Source organism: Calypte anna, chromosome 17, assembly GCF_003957555.1.
Source record: "Calypte anna isolate BGI_N300 chromosome 17, bCalAnn1_v1.p, whole genome shotgun sequence".
NCBI lineage: Eukaryota > Metazoa > Chordata > Aves > Apodiformes > Trochilidae > Calypte > Calypte anna.
Window position 1 is genome coordinate 6,453,476 of NC_044262.1, and position 19,025 is coordinate 6,472,500.

The window sequence follows — 19,025 nt, forward strand, 5'->3', positions numbered from 1 at the left end:
CTGTGCAACTGGAAGACCTATTTTTTATTGAATAGCTGACTAAATACTCATGTAAAAGTCATAACTTGATGCTTCTTTTACCCTGGGGCTGCAGTAATTTATTGTCGTAATTTATACGTGCTGTCTTGGTGAGGGGACAGTTCTAGACTAGCCCAGAGACTGTCCCATCCCACCAGCTCCTCCCACTGGGTGTAGGGGGGGGAAGGTCACAGGAGATGTGGGATGAGCAGAGAGGTGCAATAGGTCAAACCCTGGTTTGGGTGAAATGGTGCCATAAGAGCAGGGAAAAGGTGGCACAGAGTCACTAAGTGGAGCTGCTGCACACAGTAATGGCACATGGGCATGGTACAGTGTCATGGCAGAGCAGAGGGACTGTCCTCCCCAGGCCCCCCCAGCAGGAGGGGACCTGGGCTGCTGTGGCACCACCAAGTCCCCACAGAGCTCTCACACCATCAGCACAAGCCTCAGAAGTGCCTGTGCACGTGTTCTTCCCATGCCAGTTGGAAGCAGAAGTCTGTCCTTGCCTATGCCCATGTCCCCTTCCTGGTGGATAATAAATCCCCATTCCAGGGCTAGATGCTCCTCATGGGGATGTGATTTTAACCTGTCTCGGATCAGGAAATTTCTGCCCTGCCTACCCCATGCTGAGTTCACAAAACTGCTCTGGGGAATCCACCAATTGCCCAAAATCTGCAACTCAGGCAGAAAAACTGAGGTTCATAAAGCAAAGACCTGCTGGCCAGCTTGTGAGACAGAGACGATAAATCCAGCTGCGTGCAACGGCTGAAATCTTTCCTTAAAAAATGTACAGAGGACAAAACCATCCCTCCCAAAACACAAGTGGGCCTCGTCACTGCCAACGGTCAGCAGGATCAATTGCAGAGGGATTTAAGAAATATATTCTAGGCAATATTCTGCCTTTGATAATTTAGAGGCAGCCATGATAACCACTATTTGTACATGACAGTCATATGAAATAATAAACCTTGCTAGCTATAAACATTACCAAATTCTGACACTATTGATTTATTATGTCTAACAGTGACATCAAACCGAACAACTGACAGAAACAATGTTACAGCTTTAAGAGCAGTTTGTCAACGATTAATTCTGCCAAACGGGGTTTAGTTTTATGCTGGGACTGCTTGTCTAGCAGTTGTCAATCCAAGCAAAAATTACTACTGCCACACGTCTGCTCACGCCAGCCCGAGGCGCCGCTCCGCTAGCCCTCATTACCCCTATCACTGCAAATACAGATGCAAGGCCAGTCCCTATTTAATATGCGTGTTAATTATGCAAATTATTAATTGGGCTGGTGCTTGAGGACTTGTGTTTATGCCCAGATTAGAGTCAATAACTGTATCACACAGCATTTTAAGCCTGACCTGTGACAGAAATAAAGCTGTGCTGAAAGCGACATTTTCTCCTGCCGGCACAGCGCTGCGGCTCTGCACACACCAGCGCGGGGATGGCTCCCACCCGCACGGCACAGTGAGCTGCTCTGCTCCCAACCATCCTCTCCTTGGCATTCCCAGCTTTTCCATGGTACTTTTACAGCCATTTTATCTTCCAGCAGGAACGCTGGTTTGTATTGCTTATACTACGCTGTCAATAAAAAGTGAATGACAGGATATTATATGCTGTAAATTTGATTATTTTTTTTTAAATCAAATATATTTAAAGGTGCAAAGATTTGGTAAAGCTATGAGGCTTTTCCAATTAAAATTTACAGCAGACAATGTTGTAAATTTTATACAGTTGTAACGCTTGCTGCAGTTGTGCTGAAATGGGAACTATTGATCAGCCTGATTTCCCAGGATACACGAGGGGGAAACAAGGTTTTGCTCAAGCAGAAACAAAACTTTCATTTTTAAAGCCTTCTATTAGACTTTACTGCCCTCATTTGGTTCCAGATGCATCTCTCGGAGATGAAGAAATAAGGTCAGAGCCTCTTCCTCAAAGAATAATGGAGCAGAGGAGGTGAACAGGGAGCTCCATGTCTCAGCACTGCACCGTGCCTCTGCTGCTGGCACAGAGGGATGGCACTGCTGGGGACATGGTGCAGCACGAGGCACTTGGCAGCAGCCAGTATGGTGTGTGTGGGTGCCAGAGCCCCAGGGGTGGTGGGGGACCCCTTAACATGGCAGCAATCCACTTGGGAACAGAAAGCCCATGTCTCTAGAAGGGCAAGATTTACAATGTACTGAGTGAAGTTGGAAGACAGACCATTAGAAACAAGAGGAGAAACATGGCCTGGAAGAGGGGGAACCCTGGGCTGCTGTCAGAGGAGCCTGTAGGGCCAGGGGCACAGTACCCCACAGCACCCCCCCAGCCTTCACCCCAGAGCAGGCACCACCCAGCACCAAGGCCACAACCCCAGCACTGCCAGCTGCTTGCTCTTTTTCCTCAGCTTTCAGTAAGGTTCATACCAGATAGGCTCTGTGGAGAAAATAACAGCTTTTAATGGAAAGCCTGGCACAAATGGAACTGCTGCCCATCCAACAGCTCTGTTAGTCTATGTTAAAAGCATTTACACATGAATTATGGCCACCTTCACACTCAAATATGATGTTCTCTTTCATTAACACATTTTCTGCGGTTCTTCCTTCCTTGCAACCAATGACTGTGCCAGACCCTGGGTGCTGAAGTTTCTAGGAACACCCGTGCTGTCTTCTGTGCAGAAAACTCCACACCAGGGCCCTCACAGCAGCCACCAGTCTGTGCAGCCTCCCCAGGCAGGGCACCCACTGCCACCAAAAACCTCCCTCAGTTGCACAACAGGAGAGACAGTCCCTGTCAGTGCCCAGCCTTGAAAGGTGCTGCTGCACGGGGAGCTAAAGCCTGCCACGTTACCTGCCTGAACTCCAGTGAATTTAAAATACAAACAACAAAGCCAGAGCTATGTTAGAAAGAGAAAAAAAAAACAGACAATGGATGATCCCAATAATGGGAAAAGATAACAAAGCCCCTGGATCCTAGCATCTGGCACTAAATGCACTTTTCTGTAAACTGAATGGCGGCTTCCGAACTGCGCCAAGCATCACTCCTTTGCCAAGGCAGTAAACAGCTTTTATCAGCAATAATGATGGCATAATCCCAGCTAAAAAGGAAAGTAACATATGGCAGCAGCCCTGCAAACACCATCCCAACAAAGTAGGGGGCATTTTTATTACAGCGTCCACTTGCAGAAAACCTGCCAGACTACTTCTCTCTTTTCTCCTCTCTTTTTTTACAGGTTATCATCTTCGCTGTTTGAGCTGAATGTGGCATTTGGGAGTTTTAAACTAATGAGTTCATTTTTCTAGGAAAAAAAAAAAAAAAAAAGGGAAGATAGGAAGATAGGATACCCAGAACTGACAGATGACAAAAAACACAAACAGACTTGTAAAATGAACATATATGCTTAACACAGTGCTAGGGAGAAATAAATGCTGCAAAGGTGCCACATTGTTTCAAATATAATACAGTTTAGTCTAAGGTGCAATGCTGTGTTTGGGAAACAAATATGGGGGAAGTAATAATTCAGACCTTAAACAATTTTTTTCCCTAATGATGCAATACATTATATAGGAGCACTGCTAATAGGTCAGGTGTAAATCAGTGCAAATTTTGTTTACAAGCTGATTTCAAAAACAAAATTAATCTAACATTATTAACCTTTTTTAATGGCTGGCATCCTCATTTATATTTGTAGATCCAATATTCACAAAACTGATTTTAAGCCCAACTGTGTATTTATCAAACCAGCATGAGACACAATGCCCATGTGAAGCACATCAGAGTGGACTAAGGGGAAAGTTCCCATCACACTGTCTTGCTTTTCATTGATGAAATAGAGGTACACTTTCCCCCCCCATCTTTTATGATTTGCTGAAATACCACTTCCAAGTTAAAAAAAAAAAAAAAAAAAAGTATTCCAATCTCACTTTGGCTCTGCAATCTTATCACGCAATTATTTCAAAACATTACGAATCACTAATTATTGTGCTAATTATTTTGCCCTATCATTTGCCTTCATGTTGAGCAATTAAACAGAGCCCAAACCTTCGTTTGCACCATGCAAATGTGTGTGCTGACTGGGGAAAGAATGTGGAAAAGTGGAGGAATGCACTAATATTTTTTTGACATCTTTACCTATAAATATTTTTTCAGACTGAAAAATGTATCTAATAGCTCCACTCACTGATGTGCACTGCAGTTTACCACAGTGTCTATATTTCTGTTGTCAGTTTTACAGTATCTCCCTTCATTAAACCTATCAAGTTTTCCTTTTGATCATGCAACCAAGGCCAGAAGACAGATATCTTCCTGGAACAGAGCAGTCTGCCAAGTCTTTCACAAGACCAGCTTTAACCTCCCTATTGATTTTCTCAACACTGCAGCCATTCATTGTTTGTGACATTTGGCTGTCGGCTCTTTAACACCCTTCAACCAAATCAATTTCATATTTTTGTCAATGCCCTGCTAGAGGATGAGCAAAATGGGAAGAGACTTAGCATGATTTAGAATGTTGATTTTCTAGAGCAGTTTTATCTGTAGTTTTTACAAGCCTTATAAAGTTAATTCAATGTGTTTATTTAAGCATATGCAATAAATTGGGAGAGAAGCACTACCAGAGTTAAGTTTCAAATTCCTCAAGTCTAATTCATGAAAGAAACTAAATTATTCTATCAATGTCAGTAAAAATAAATGTACAGCATCCTGTTCCCTCCACGAGCAAAACACAAATCTGGCAGGTCCCTGCCCAGCCCTGTGCCAGCACCAGGATCCAGAACCAACAGGCACCCAGATCCAGCACCTCACAGGGCTCCCCCAGCCCTGCTCTTCCACAGCCCCTCTACCATGAGCTGTTCCAAGCACTGACAGAGGGAACAGGGACCTGTCCTACAGGAAAGTGAGAGAGGAGCCTGCTTCTTGCCAAGCCCTGAGCCCTGCACCCTGCTCCAAACCAAACCCAGGGGACTGGCAACACACCACCACAGCTCCAACCCACCCCAAAACAAACAGTACTGCTCTAATATGTCAGTCACTCAGCAGGTGTGGGAAGGAGAGTCAGCCAAGCCAAGTCCCCCGGAGGGGACTTCCAGGTCCAGACCCAGTCCTACACCTTCCCACCAAGCCCACACACCATCACCCTGACCTGCACATGGACCCCAGGGATGCACTTTGGGGATGAAAATGCTTACAGCCAGCCTGGGCTTTCCATGCTTCACTGAGACAGAGAAATGCCAATGAACTGAGGCACAGGTATCACCACAGCCCAGCTCAGCACGTCCCCTCACACGTGCATGGCCTCCAAGCAGCAAATGCTGCAGTGGGAATAATTTTTGCACAACATAATCATGATAGACCAGCACCATCAAAATATGGATTAAGAGCCTAGAAGCTTGAGGAGTTTATCTGGAGTCTGTAGGCACAGTAGTGTAAATATGGATTTAGGGCATTCCTAGGATGCATTTTGAAGATGCAGCAGATCACACCCATCCCTCCCTGCACACCTGGGTTTACACTGTGTTTATTAGAGGGCCTACAGACACCATAGGCTTGGTAAATACTGTTATGAAAGCAGCTACTGTCACTGCCTGTAATGATCCTGCCTGATCTTTTGTTTGTCTACAACCCCCCCTCAGAATTTTGGTTTCATGTCCCACCCTTTGGAGGCACGACCAAAGACAGGACAAAAACAGTTTTGCCATGTAGGATGAGGGAGGTGTCTGGTGTCCTACCCAGCTGCAGAGGTTACCTTCCCACACACAGACCCTGGCTCCTGGGGAGTAGGGATTGTCCTTCGCATCCTCCCCCTCTATTTTTAACTGCTAATAAATTGGAGACACTCCTGGTTAAATCGTGTTGGTTTCAAGGACAGGGAGGATGGTGAAGGAAGCACTTGACATTTCATTACATCAGAGACACAAGCAGGAGGGGACCCTCCCTCCCCTGAGGTGGCTGGAGGGGAGCTGGAGGCTTCTCTCATCCTCTCCAAGCCCCTTGGGGTGACAAGATCACACTGCCCTGAGCTTGGCCCATGGAAGGCAAGTGGCTATGCCCCCAGCCCAGAGGTTTTCTGGACACACTTTCCCCCCAGTCTCCACAGGCGAGGATGGCTCCTGCAGGGCTCCCCCAAACACCTCCAGATGCAGATACCCCCCCCCCCAGGGACAGCTGTAGCACTGCCAGCATCACACCCAGACCATGGGAAAAGGCCTGATCAGAAATTAATTTGAAAAAACAATTGCAAAAAATAGTTTTTAAGAATCCCAGCCTCACCCTTGGGGAAAGAGAACATGGTGAGTTTAAAATACTGTACTTAAAATAAAAAATATTCTCCATGCTAGCAGCCTATTTTGCTGGATTCCTGATACTGCTGTTTCCAAGACCACGAGCACACCAGACCCCCCTCCCCAGGGATGCCACAGGACAGCCAGAGCCAGGGTTAAAAATAAAGCTTCCAGGATGGTTTCCCAGCCTGTTGTCCTTCAAACATGGACTATGCCCAAACCAGTCCTCAGCTACACCTCCAGAATGGGATGGCACAGACAGGTGGACTCCCATCCATGGTGCCCAGTGCAGGGGCTGGAGCACAGTGGCCACAGGACCCTCAGACCCACTACTCCTGCAATGGCCAACATCTCTCCTGCAGCAGAAGCAAGAACCCAGTGGGAAGAGAGCGTGGAGGTTCCTGTGAATGTCTCTCCATGTCCCTGAAGTCATCCCTCCTTAGACAAAGGCTTCTACTTCTCGCCCACAGAGTCAGTGAAAGTTGCATCCATGAACATCCCAGCACACTAAGAGGCAAAACAGTGCCAGAGACTCTGTCTGTGAAGAAGGCACCCCTTGACTCCCCAGGGCTAGGGAGGGGTTCCAGGTTAGGGTTGGTAGGGCACAGCAGCATCCAGCCTGGCCTGGCCCCCCCAAAACCATCCTGCTTCCCCAGGGTTGGGCAGTGAACACAGGCAGGATTCACCTGCGCAGCAAAAAGCCACTTGTCTCACAATTAAGTGCGTGTTGTATACAATCCCCACTCACTCACATGCCCCAGAGTTTGCCCTAAGACCTTACCTGGCTCCCAACACAAAACACTGTGGTCCCCTGGGGGTCTCTCCTCTGCCTCAGGGGCTCCTGGGGCAGCCAAGATCAGCGTCTTGTCCCCAGCTAACCCAGTGGGTCCTGGCACACACTGCTGGAAGAACCCTGGGAGAGAGCCCTGCAGGAGGGACCAGCTCATAGGTTGCTGGTGTGGCAATAGGAAATGGTGGGAAAACCAAGGTGTGGCCAGAAGAGAAACAGATTTAAAACAAAACACCTGAAAAACTAATGGGAAGGGTCCTCAGCTGGTGTAAGCAATTGCCACTCCAGTGAAGCCATTAGTGATTTGGATGCAGATGAGGATCTGCCCCAAGCCTTGGAAGTGGCCACAGAAACAAAATCTCTCTCAGCTACTGGTTCTCAGCATGCCCTGACTGGGATCCCAGTGCAGGGGTACCAGCCCTTGTTTTCATAAGAGCTGATTTTCAGAACCTCGATGAAAAAAAGCAGCCAGACTTTGGCTTGGGTTTTTTTTTTTCGGGTTGTTTGTTTGTTATTTTAATAAGCATTTTTCAAAATCAAAGCAAGAGCCTGCCCAGTCTAAAATGGAGAAAACACAACTGCTCAAATTATGAGCAGAAGAGGGCTGGTCAGGGGCAGCGCTCCCGGCTCCCATCTCCCCTGGCACTCCACCCGTGTGCCAAACCTCCTGAGATTCCAGCACAGAGAGGAGACCCTACACCACCCAGGAGGCACAGAGAGAAGACACTGCACCCACCCCTGCTGGGCTACACCCCCCACGAAGGGGGAGGGTGGCACCGGGACCCCAAGGGAGCAGCTCCAGCACCCCTACACACTCCCTGGGCTCTGGCCAGCCTCCCGCTGGCCCCCTGCTGACCTTCCCTGCGCTCAAACCAACCCTGGGATCTCCTGAGCTCCCTGGAATGGTTGGGACATAGAGCCAAAGGGCCATATCAGTCAGGCTGCCAGGCAGGGGACTGGCTGCTCCAGCACCAGCATCCAGAAGCTCCCAAAATACCAGAAGTAGGATTCAAAGCATTTTTCATGCCCAATGGAGCGGCAAAAGAGCAGTCTGCAAAATGTATTTTAACATATTTAGTGAGGTTTTCTTAGTTTCCTATAACTGCATAGGAGTACACCAAAATTTCTTGCTTGAAACAGCCCCAGAGTATTCCATTATTCCCCTGTTATTTTACTGTGGGATTTTTTCCCACTATGCCCCAATATCCTCTTATTTTCAGCAGCAGTGTGTTTGCTTTGATGATGCCTTAAAGTAGAAATAGTCTGCAGTTGCTTACCCACTAGTAGAGCTTCAAATATTACATTCTCACATTTTTAAATCAGTGCAGACACCTGAGACAGAAAGTGTCCCAAAAGCTGCCTACAAGAGCTACATGCTGGTCACTCTTTCTTGTCAAGGTTGATTTATTGCCTCCTTGCTGTTCAATTTCACATTTTGTCCTCATCATATCCATGGCTCATGATCATTCTAGGCTGACCCTTGTAGGGCAGGCAGGGAATATTGATAAAACAATTATCTGTTAGCCGTTCATTTGATTTTCCATTTCAATTACGGATTGCACGAGGCAAAAGGAAAAAGATTGCATCATTGATTTTTCTACCTTACAACAGTAAAGAGTTGCTTTGATGGTTATAAAATGAATGCAACTCAACCATGCTTTTAAAGGTCATATTTTTTGTTTTACTATATTTCTTAAAAGCCTTAATACATGCAAGCGTACAGGGGGCAGAAGCCTGGATCATCAGGTCGGGTCGCTAGATACAAAGCACACACACGTCGAAGAAACACAGGTGAAAAAAACCCCACCCTGCTCTAATGTATTTACAATAAATCTGATCTTCCCCAGCAAACTCCTCGGAATCATTCTGCAGCCGTGACATGGCTCTGGAGCCAAATGCCTGACTGCAAATGCCTCTCCTCACATGTAGCTGAGGAGAATTTAACAAGCTGTTCCTGGAGCAGGGGCCTCCCGCCGGATGGTGAGCACCACGCTCCCGCTCCGCGGCACTGCCGCACACGAGGAGTTTGTTTGATTCCTGCAATATGCAGAGAGTGGCTGCAAAAAAGAGACGTATTATCCCTGCTAAACAGAACTATGTTAAAACTTCACCTATCTGAAGGGATGATAATGTGCTCTTGCCAGGCAGTGATCCGGGACGGTCACACTGGCGCGGGAGCGGTGCTGAGCCTGCGGCACTCCATCACGGTTCAGCGCCCGGTGCCGCTCCGGGGGATTTTCACATGGCCGACCCTCGGAGAAGTTCAGCCTTTGATCAAGGTTTAGCGTGCCTGGAGTGGCCGTGGCGCAGGAAAGGGCTTCCATTTTCTGTGTCATAGGGTGCCAATGTTGATCTCTGTAAAGCCCTAGAGTTTTCTTCCAAGACTGGATTACGCTCAGCAATTAAGGTAATGAACTGGCTGAGGTAACAAAGCATAATGATCTCTTTTGTCCTCTGAATGCTTATGAACTCCGCTCATTCACAATAGTCTGGAATGCAAAGCTTTCTCCAACACTGCGCGGCTTAAAACTGTGTAAAAATGATTACTTCCATTATGCCTTCATGGTTTGACATTTTTAATTTAAACACCTGTAATATTTAAGCATACTTCTCAGAACCAAAATACCCACTCTCAAAGAATGCTAGCTTACATTCTTGTAATATTTTGACATCTTATGAGTATTATTTTAATGCCTGAAAAGATAATGTGATGAATCCATCGCAAATATATCAAAATATGTGTACAGGGGACTGTTTCCCATTTTTTTGTTTGAAAACAATGGATTTTTCAAAATAAGGCACAACAGCTGAGATAGCAGTAATATTTTCATAAGGCAGTATATTGTGTCAGTAACGGAAACAGCTGAACCACATTGTCTCTGCATATGTGCAGGCAAAGGCAACACAACTTTTGCTTCAAATCAAGCCCTTTTATGCCATATTAAATACTGGCTTGCACATATCAATCCTTTCCAAGCACAGGGTATTTTGAAGCAGCTATTTCACTTTTTTAAGCGTTTACTTAAGGTTTTATTTATTTATTTTGAAACATCTGGCTACTACTTTTACATTTTTTTCAATTTTTTTGCATGATATAAACCTTCTGCACTGCAGAATCTGCTGCACTCTGATCTTTCATCTTAACACATTTCCAGCCCCAAATTTCACTTCAATCTCACCTCATCTCTCCATACTACATTAACCCCTGGCAATTGCCTTCCAAATGACCCCATTAAGCTGTAATTGCCTCAGCAGGCCTGCACTTTCGCTTGTAATTCTGTACCTCTCATCTCCCAGACGTTCTCTCAGCATCATTTCGTGTTCTGGCTCCCTTCACTGAGCTCAGCTTATGACCTCGCTGCACCATGGCCGAAATGACTACTAAAAGCATAACAGAGACGGAATTCCATTACTTATTTTTAAAAGTTCTCTGGTGCCCTAATGTAATATTCTTTGGGGAGTGTTGTCAAGGATACCAAGCACCAGCCATTAAAACCTTTTGTTTCCCAAGGCATTCCGTCTTTTATTAATAAATAAAGATAAAGAGAAGCTCATCCACCCTCCAGAAAGTCAGCGTGTGCTTACAATGGTCTGATACAACTTCAATCCTGATCCTGCCCCTGGTGGGTGGGGAAGGTCCACGTTCCACCCCCTGCGAGGGCCGCCAGGCTGGGGCACGCCGGACTCTGCCCACCACCCCTGCTGCTGCACACGGATAAATTAAAACCATTCTGCAGATAATTCTGCAGGAGCAACTCTGCACAGTAATGCCTGCCTTGAACATATGCTGCCTTCGCACCTATAGTGAACATTAAAGCTAAGGTCTGAGTCGCCTTACGTGTGGTCACAGCGCAGAGAAGGGAAAACTAAAACTATCATATCCCACTGTCAGGGCTAACAGTCTATCAAGGATAATGGGAATCCCCAATGGGGGCGAACAAAGCAGCATGGAAAAGGCTGGCTAATCCTTTAACTGGGTTTGTGGCTCAAATGTGTTAAGGAGGAACCTCCCGCTCACGGCTGTTGTGAGACGGCCAGGAGACATATATTTCAGATTGTAAATTAATTGGTGCTGGATCCAAGCAAGCCTTTGTAGCAAGCAGTAACCTTTTCATTTTATGGTCATGACACTGAAATATTAAGAGCCCTCTTCTCCCATAAACTATATAAACAGAGGCACTCTGAAAAATGGAGGTAGTTTTTTTCTGTGGCAGAGAAGTTTTACTCTTAATTCATAATAAACCTCAGTGCTGAAGCTGATCACGGAGGGAGGCTGATGCCCAAAGGGTGCGGGTGCAGGCAGAGGGGACAGCGCTCACCTAGGACATGGGGATGGGGCCATGTCAGCATCTGCATGAGGTGGTTGCACTCCAATCACCACCACTCCCTGGCAGTCACACAGAAAGAAGCAGACATCCACAGGGCCATGGCTGGAGGCATGTGCTGGCCCCTCGGAGCCTGCTCCACTGCTGAAGGCACATATGGAGCAGAGGGACAGTAGAAAGGTACATCAACAGCCATCCACCAGCACAGCATACTGCTCTGCAAACAGGGTTACCTGCTCCTAACCTGGTGGGTGCTGGGATGGTGTATCAGAAAGGTCTTCACTTCATGCGTGATCTATTAGCTGTTTCCTTAAGCATCTGCTGCTCATCACCACCAGAGAGAGAATGCTGGACCAGGTCAGCTCTCCATCTGATCCAGCAGATCCATATGGTTTGGATTGAATCTTTTTAACCCTGTTTGTGGTAATAATGAGCTAGTGTGGATTTTTAGCCAAGAATTAGATTTCATCCAGGATTCCCAACTAAAAGCAGATTCCTGAAAGCTTTTAATTTCTCCTCAGCAGAAAGATGGAGATGGACCATGTCTAAGGACATTGTGACACTGCCCATGGGAGTATGTGTCACACTGTGACTGAGGCCACTGCATGGTTCTCTGTTGGGCCACACACCAGCTGATATACCCCTTGGTTACTGTAGGGACATCTCAGCACTGGGGGTAACTGGGGACACAGTCTGCAAAGGTTGTCCCTTCACCCAAACTCACCTACCCCAAACACTTTCTGTGGAGAAACCACATAGATAAGATAATAAAAGCTGTCAAATCACAGATCTGCTCCAAAGGTATCAAGGGGATAAATAAACCAGAAGTTTTACATGAAGGGAGGGTTTCTGCCAGCAGATTCCTGAGCCTGGCTGCATGTGAGCTGCACATCACAGCAAACATCACAGTTCTGTCTGTATTTATTCCACACACTAAGCAGGAAATTTCCATTTCATGCATCACTCACATTTTGTTCTGATTCTGTGAAGTCAGTGCTTATACTTAACATAAAACCAGGAGGAACTCTAATTGGTTTGGTGTTTCTATTGTTTGAAATTTCAGTTTAGGCTCATTGGGCGCCAATTTTGTTTGCTTTTCAGTAAAGGTTGTGTTACTAGAGAGAAAAGCAGATACAAAAAGCTGAATAAAAATGCAATCTAAGTACTTCAGTTGTATCTGTTTGCTTTAAAATCAACTTTGATTTTATCATATTCTGCTGCCCTGTAAAGCACAGGTAATGCCACTTGTGTCAACATGCAGAGAAGAGATTATCTACACCAACAAAAGCAGCAAGAAGCAGAGCTGGGTCTGTCCCAGTTCCACTATCAGCACACAGTAGCAAGGATCCTCTTTACCTCCAGCTCTGCATGAGAAACCATGTGTGGGCTCTGCATGTCCCCTGTGTGCCCAGGCCACACTGCCACCTGCTCCAAAGCACTGGGCAGTGCTAGCACAAGCATTTCCATGAAATACTCAGGCTTTCCTCATTACTGGCATAAACCAGACAAGATTTTCAGCCTTTTCCATGCAGAGGAATGCATGGCATATTGCCAAAAAACAACCCTCAGAAATGTTACAAATACCCAAACAAGTGAAATCATGAAAAAGTACTTCCATCTCCAAAACTTTGCAATATTTCTTGTTTGTCTAGTTATTGAAGTAAGTACGAGTTAGAGAGGCACTTTATTGCCATTTCCAGAGTTTCTGGACATGTCTAATGAAAACAGCAAGTCATGATAGCGTGGCATCAATGCCACAGCACAGGCAACTGTGAAAAATGAGTTGTGCTTCTCATATTCCAGAATCCTTCTCCACTCTTCCCAGAGAAAAGAACTAAACTAAATAACTCCATGCCCCATTTACTTCTCACCTACCTGGGGCGAGGGAGGTATCCCTGAGCTCTTCCTACGAGGCACGCTGGAGGAGGCAGCAGCTCGGCAAGGCTGAATCAAACCATCACATTTTAAAGGAGTATTTTCTGAGTGCCAGGGATGCTGGTGTGGGATTAAGAAGCAAAGGAGTGAAAACACTACAGGAAAGGACCCTGGAATAATTTTGCAGGTTTGATTGTCCTGGTTGCAATGTATGTCAACAGAGCTGACACTGCACGAAATGGTGGCTGGAGAAATCAAGTGTAAAACAAATAACCCATCCACAGGGCTGAAGAACCGTGCTGGGGCCATCGGCATGGAGCTGGTGCCAGCCCAGTGGGCCTGCTAAAAAAGAGCAGAGGAGTTCCCAGAGCTTTCAAAGAAAATCTCCAACTTGGGAAAATTTTCTATTTATTTCCAAGACTTCCCCATCTGTGACAATATTTCTGCTGGCTATCTGAAGTGCCGGCTGCTGGGAGGGATGGCAGTCATGCATTGCACAGCTCCGCTCTTCTGTGACTTTCCCATCTCCGCAGGACAGCACTGGGACAGCCGTGGGGACACCAGGGGAGCTGTGGTGTGGCCCCAATGCCAGCCTGGTACTTAGGGAGCAGTGTTCAGCGTGACGGGGGCACACGGACACTGCCGGGCTCTGGCTGGGGACAGCCGGGCTCATGTTGTCACACTGAGCATGGTGGCACAGCCCAACAGCCAGGAAACAGCACCCACAGCCCCTGCCATGGGTCTACTCAAACTAGACAGGGTGAAGGGCATCAATGGAGATTAAAATTTTGCCACCAAGGCAACAAAGTCACAAATGCCCTGACATTATCTTGGAAAGGAAAGGCATCCCACCAAATCTCCCCCCCCCCAAAGAGGGCTGGAGGCGGATCATCAAGGGGGCTCCCTGGTGTCAGGGACACTTACGACTCTGGGAGCAGAGCAGTTCTCTCCTGAGCTGCTGTGACACTAGTGTACAAAGCATTAGGGTGCCTTCAAGATGCTGGCCAGTTTCCACAAACAGATGGAGAAGGCTGGTAACCACTCATGGGCTGACAGGACAGATTTGCTGTGGGTTAGGACTAACCTCTTCAGAAGGGACATTTATGGCATCATTAGGAGCCCTCCCACCATCTGTGCCAGGCCCTGGAACTGTTATCTCCTTCATCTTTGGCTGCATGTGATGAATGGCCAAGAAGAAAAGCCAGTTGTTAGCCCCAGGAGGAGCTGGGGCCCCCAGTATCTCCTCTACGATTCGGCTCACAGCGAGCCTGCAGCAGAGGGCACAGACCTGGCTCCTGCTGTGAAAGGCTGCAGGGGGTCCTCTGTGTGTGACGAACCGGAGATGGACAACCTCATTTCTATCAGTAGCTTCCAAAAGGGTTGGTTATCCTTCCTGCACAGGCCTGTGGCTTTCCAGGGCCACTGCAGCACCAGGCAAGCCCCCCAGCACGGGCAGGTGAAGCCCACCCTTGTGCTGCCCACCCTGTCCTCATCCCACACCTCCCAGCAGGTCAACACTGGCCACCAGGATACCCTGGCAGACACAGCAGGAAGTCTTATTGCAAGGGCTTGGCAGAGCCATTTTTAATTGAAAAAATAAATACAGTTCCCTACATCACCTCCCATTGAACCTTGCACCAAGAGTGAGACCTCCTGTTTCCACCAAAGCAGTTAGTTTCTATACTAAAGGACACATGTGGTGAGCTCCATTCTTCTCTCATTCCAGTTTCTCAACATTTTTACTTTTAACTTCTAATTAACTCCTCATCCCTGAACTCCCAAGGAAAATCTTGGTTATTTTGTTTCCTGCTCTGCAGCCCCTGGCACCATCAGACACAAGTGCTGCTGGTTCCACTGCAGCAAGACACAACCATTCCAGAACATCAACATCTTACCCAGACTTACTTGGTCCACGTTACATCAATCCCCCTGCAACAAACCTGAATGGACTATAGATGGGTTCTGTAATTCAAAGCAAGAACTGAGGAAGAGGAAATTATGTGGATAATAAGACACCCAAGCACTATTCAGCAGCCCTGGCACGGTGACCGGTCTGGCAAAGCACCACTGTAGTGAAGACAAACCATGAAAACTAAAAGCATCTACAGCTCCCATTATAAAATGCTTCGTATGAAACAAAATATGCTTTTTGTAGATAAAAATGATACAAAGCAGAAGCTGACGATAAATTTTTCCTTTCAGTTTTAATCAGGCTTCCTGTTGTAAAAGCTCAGCAGACAGTGACGCGAGACACTGCCTCCCAACTTCGGTTCACCTTTGCCGTTCCACCAGGGACACCGTGTCAAGATTGTTCAGCTTTTTTGATGAGTGCTGCGTGGGTAACTAATGTGTAAATGCAGATACGTATAGAAAGCAGTTTTGACAGTGATGTATTGCAACTGGTTCCAGATGTCAGCGAGGGATGCTTGGCCAGGCACCTGGGGCTCGCCTGCCACAGAGCCACACCAGCACCAAACCAGTCTGCAAATAGATCACAAGGCTTTAACTCTCCAATTACAATCTTATTAAGGAACCATCACTCTCGAGCTTCTGCTTGTCCTCTTCCAGGATGCTTACAAAATTCTGGGTTGTTGCTTGCTCACATTTTTATTTCAATTAAGGGGAGATAAGCTGCAATGTGAAGCTTAGCATTAAATTCTCTAGTTCGTCTGTCAATGGGAAACTAAAAACCAAGATGTTGAGTCAGTCAAAATTAACCTTATACTAATGTTTAACATATTTTGTATCACCACACCAAAACTTACACATGCCAAACATTTACTTCGATATCTCCTGATTGCTAAAGTAAATGCTGAAATGACACAACAAATACTATGTTTCCTGTGGAAAATTGCAAGTAGGACATGAATTTGCCTTTGATATTAGAGCAAACTGCTGTGGAGGATGGTTTAAACAAGGTCTTGCACATGATTATGAAACACACTGGAAACACTTTACTGAATGCCCCAGGTATCCTTTAATGGTTTGCATCCATTGTGCCAAGGACTGGGCAACCTGCACACACCGGAGTGAAACATGAGCTTCCAAAACAGTTCTGTGGGGTCCTCTATCCCTGCACTGCCCCTCCTGGACACTCCTGCCTGATCCACTGACAAGGGGGAAATTTAAATAAAAATAAAAATGTGTATTGAAAAATTAAGTAATTTAATAGTGCAGTAACAGTCATTCTCAGTGCACAATTAATGCTGACAACCTGCTGAAGATGTGGCCGGAGGAGTTACCCGGCAGAGCACATGTTAGGTTCCAAGGATCAGCATTTAACCGAGAAAACTGATAAAGTTACACTTCTTACAGAAGAAGTGTTTGTAGCTCAGCTCCAACATCAGTGTTTGGTCTAAAGGGAATTTTTTCAAACAACCTGTCTGTCTCGCTCTCTCCCCAGGAAAGCCGGCGCTCCAATTCTGTTGCTCCCGGGGGATGGCCCTCCAGCCACGCTCCCTCCTGCATGTTTGATACCAGGCACTCGTTCATTGATCGAGATCGCTGCAGAGAGCTGAAGTGCTGCTCACCCCAGAACAAAGAGGGAGACCTGAGCTGCTGATTCTTTCTATCACATCACGGGGTTCAGGACACCTTTAATAAAAGCACCGGCAGGAATCAGGAGCAGTGCTGAACAGCACGGCAGCTCCGTCACCCAAACTTCCACCCATCGCCACCCTGCATGGGGCCTGGAGCCCTGTGATCAATAACCTGATTATGAGTAAAGTGTTTAACTACTGTCTAATTGGGTGTGCTGGGGCTGGTGTCACTGGGCCTATTGACTGGGGGAAAAAAAAAGAGACTGACCAGTCCCAGTTACTTTTCCAGTTGGATCATCAAGTTTATTTCTAACCTGCATTTAAATGATCAACCTGTAAAATTTTATTACTAGCACAGAATCCACTAATGGATGGTGCCAGATAGCATGAGAGCTGTAAACTATTACTTCCTTTCTGCTTATAGGGCTTCTGTTATGACAAACCTTTATTAGCCATTTGTGGCACAACATAAACCACCAAAGCTGGGGCTTGGCTTTTTTTTCCATCTTCTGCAGCTGGAAGGATGGAGACTGTCCAAGCTAGGAGAGAAAGTTTCAGGGGCATTTTGATTGACCACTGAGCTTTTTTCAATGACACACTCTGCATTTTGAGACAGTGGATAGGAACCAAAGGACCTTTTGCTTCACTAAAGCAGAAACTGATAAAAAATGGCCTTTTCCTGCAGTCAGTAAGGCAGGATAGAAGTGAGATGATACAGATATCTCACACATGGCATGTTAATGCATAAGAGCATCCTGGTGTGAACAGCCTGGCTGCGTTCCTCCAGAGGATTGGGTGTGTGATGATAGCAGGGGAGGGTGAACAAGGATCCTACACAACAGGGAAAACATGGATGATGCCACCTCTTTCAGAGTGCCATCACTTTTCCCCAGCCCTTCTCACTCCTTGATCCCTCAATATGAGGTGTTACCAGTGCTTCTAGACTCAGCTTGAATACTACTGCTGTAATTTTCTACTTCATTTTCTGTTTCCTCGCTAACAAACTGGTCAGAAGTAGTGTCTGGAAAATCCCAACATGATTTGGGCAGCTAATACCGTGACAGAATATTGGCCAAGTAATTAAGATGGTTGGATAATTGCAAGGAATGTTAATTCTTCCAGGCTTTGATAGCTGAGAACAACGGATGGTTTGCAACCAAGCCCCCCCATCCCAGGCCGTGTGGGGAGTGAGCCATGGCACATGGGGGCCCAGCAGGTGCCTCCACATATGACCAACCATGAACCCTACAGAAAATTCCCACTATTTGGGAGCACTGCTGCTGTTCTGTACCTTTCACTGCTTTCAGAGGACAAGGATGATTATGATGAGACATGCCACAGAGATTATTTCCATATTTTTTTCTGAGGAAATGGGTCCTGATTTAAAATCCACTGAAGTTAATGGGGGTTTTCTCATTTATTTTGCCAGCTCTGCACAAGCCACCTGACCCAAGCCTTTTGCACCACAAAAAGCCCCCTCTCATTCTTTCCTTTGGTGCACTCGTGCACTGGGAGGGGTTTGCTGAGCTAATATCTGCTGGAACAGCATTAAAACTCTCAGTGAGGGCCATGCTACTGGACAGCAGTATGGTCCCACCTGCCACCACTTCTGTAGTCTTGCATGAGCTGACTGCAGGCTACTGAGCCTCCCCACACAAATATATTCTTACAAAAGTTGCTAAGAAACATTCACATTTCATCATTGCCATTTGCAACCAGCCTGCAAATCAGCAACATATCCAGAGCAGCATCCATATGCATCTCATTCGATGAGCTAAGATTTGGGCTTCAAACAGACAGCATGCTCATGCAAGTAGGAAACATATTTGGAGGTGAAGTTGGGAGCCCTTCTTCCCTGCAGAGAATCCTAAGTGTGGAATGGCCTGGCAGGCAGGGTCATCCAGGAAGAAAGGTTGAGATCATTCAAGAAACTATTAGAGAGCATCACGTAGGGAGCAGAGTACTTAGCAGGGAATGCACCCTGATGCTCCGATGGGCTTTTACCCAGTTCAACAACCTATCTCAGATTGGGAGCCTCTCCTTTAGGCCTGGGCAGCGGGTTGTGAAGAACTTTCCCCAAATATTTTTTAAGATAATCCCCCTGACTGTGAGCTTGTGGGGTGGTGGACAAAGGTGGACACCTCATAAGCTCTTTGTGGCACCCTGGGGTCCCTGAAGAGCTTAAAAGGTGCCACAAAAAGCTTACGAGGTGTCACAT

At 46.6% G+C, this 19,025-nt stretch overlaps 1 protein-coding gene across 2 annotated transcripts in view; it reads right to left on the reverse strand.

The window, feature by feature from the left end:
* Window positions 1–19,025, reverse strand: part of PBX3 (PBX homeobox 3) — a 102,099-nt gene that overhangs the window by 51,630 nt on the left and 31,444 nt on the right. The window lies entirely within an intron of this gene.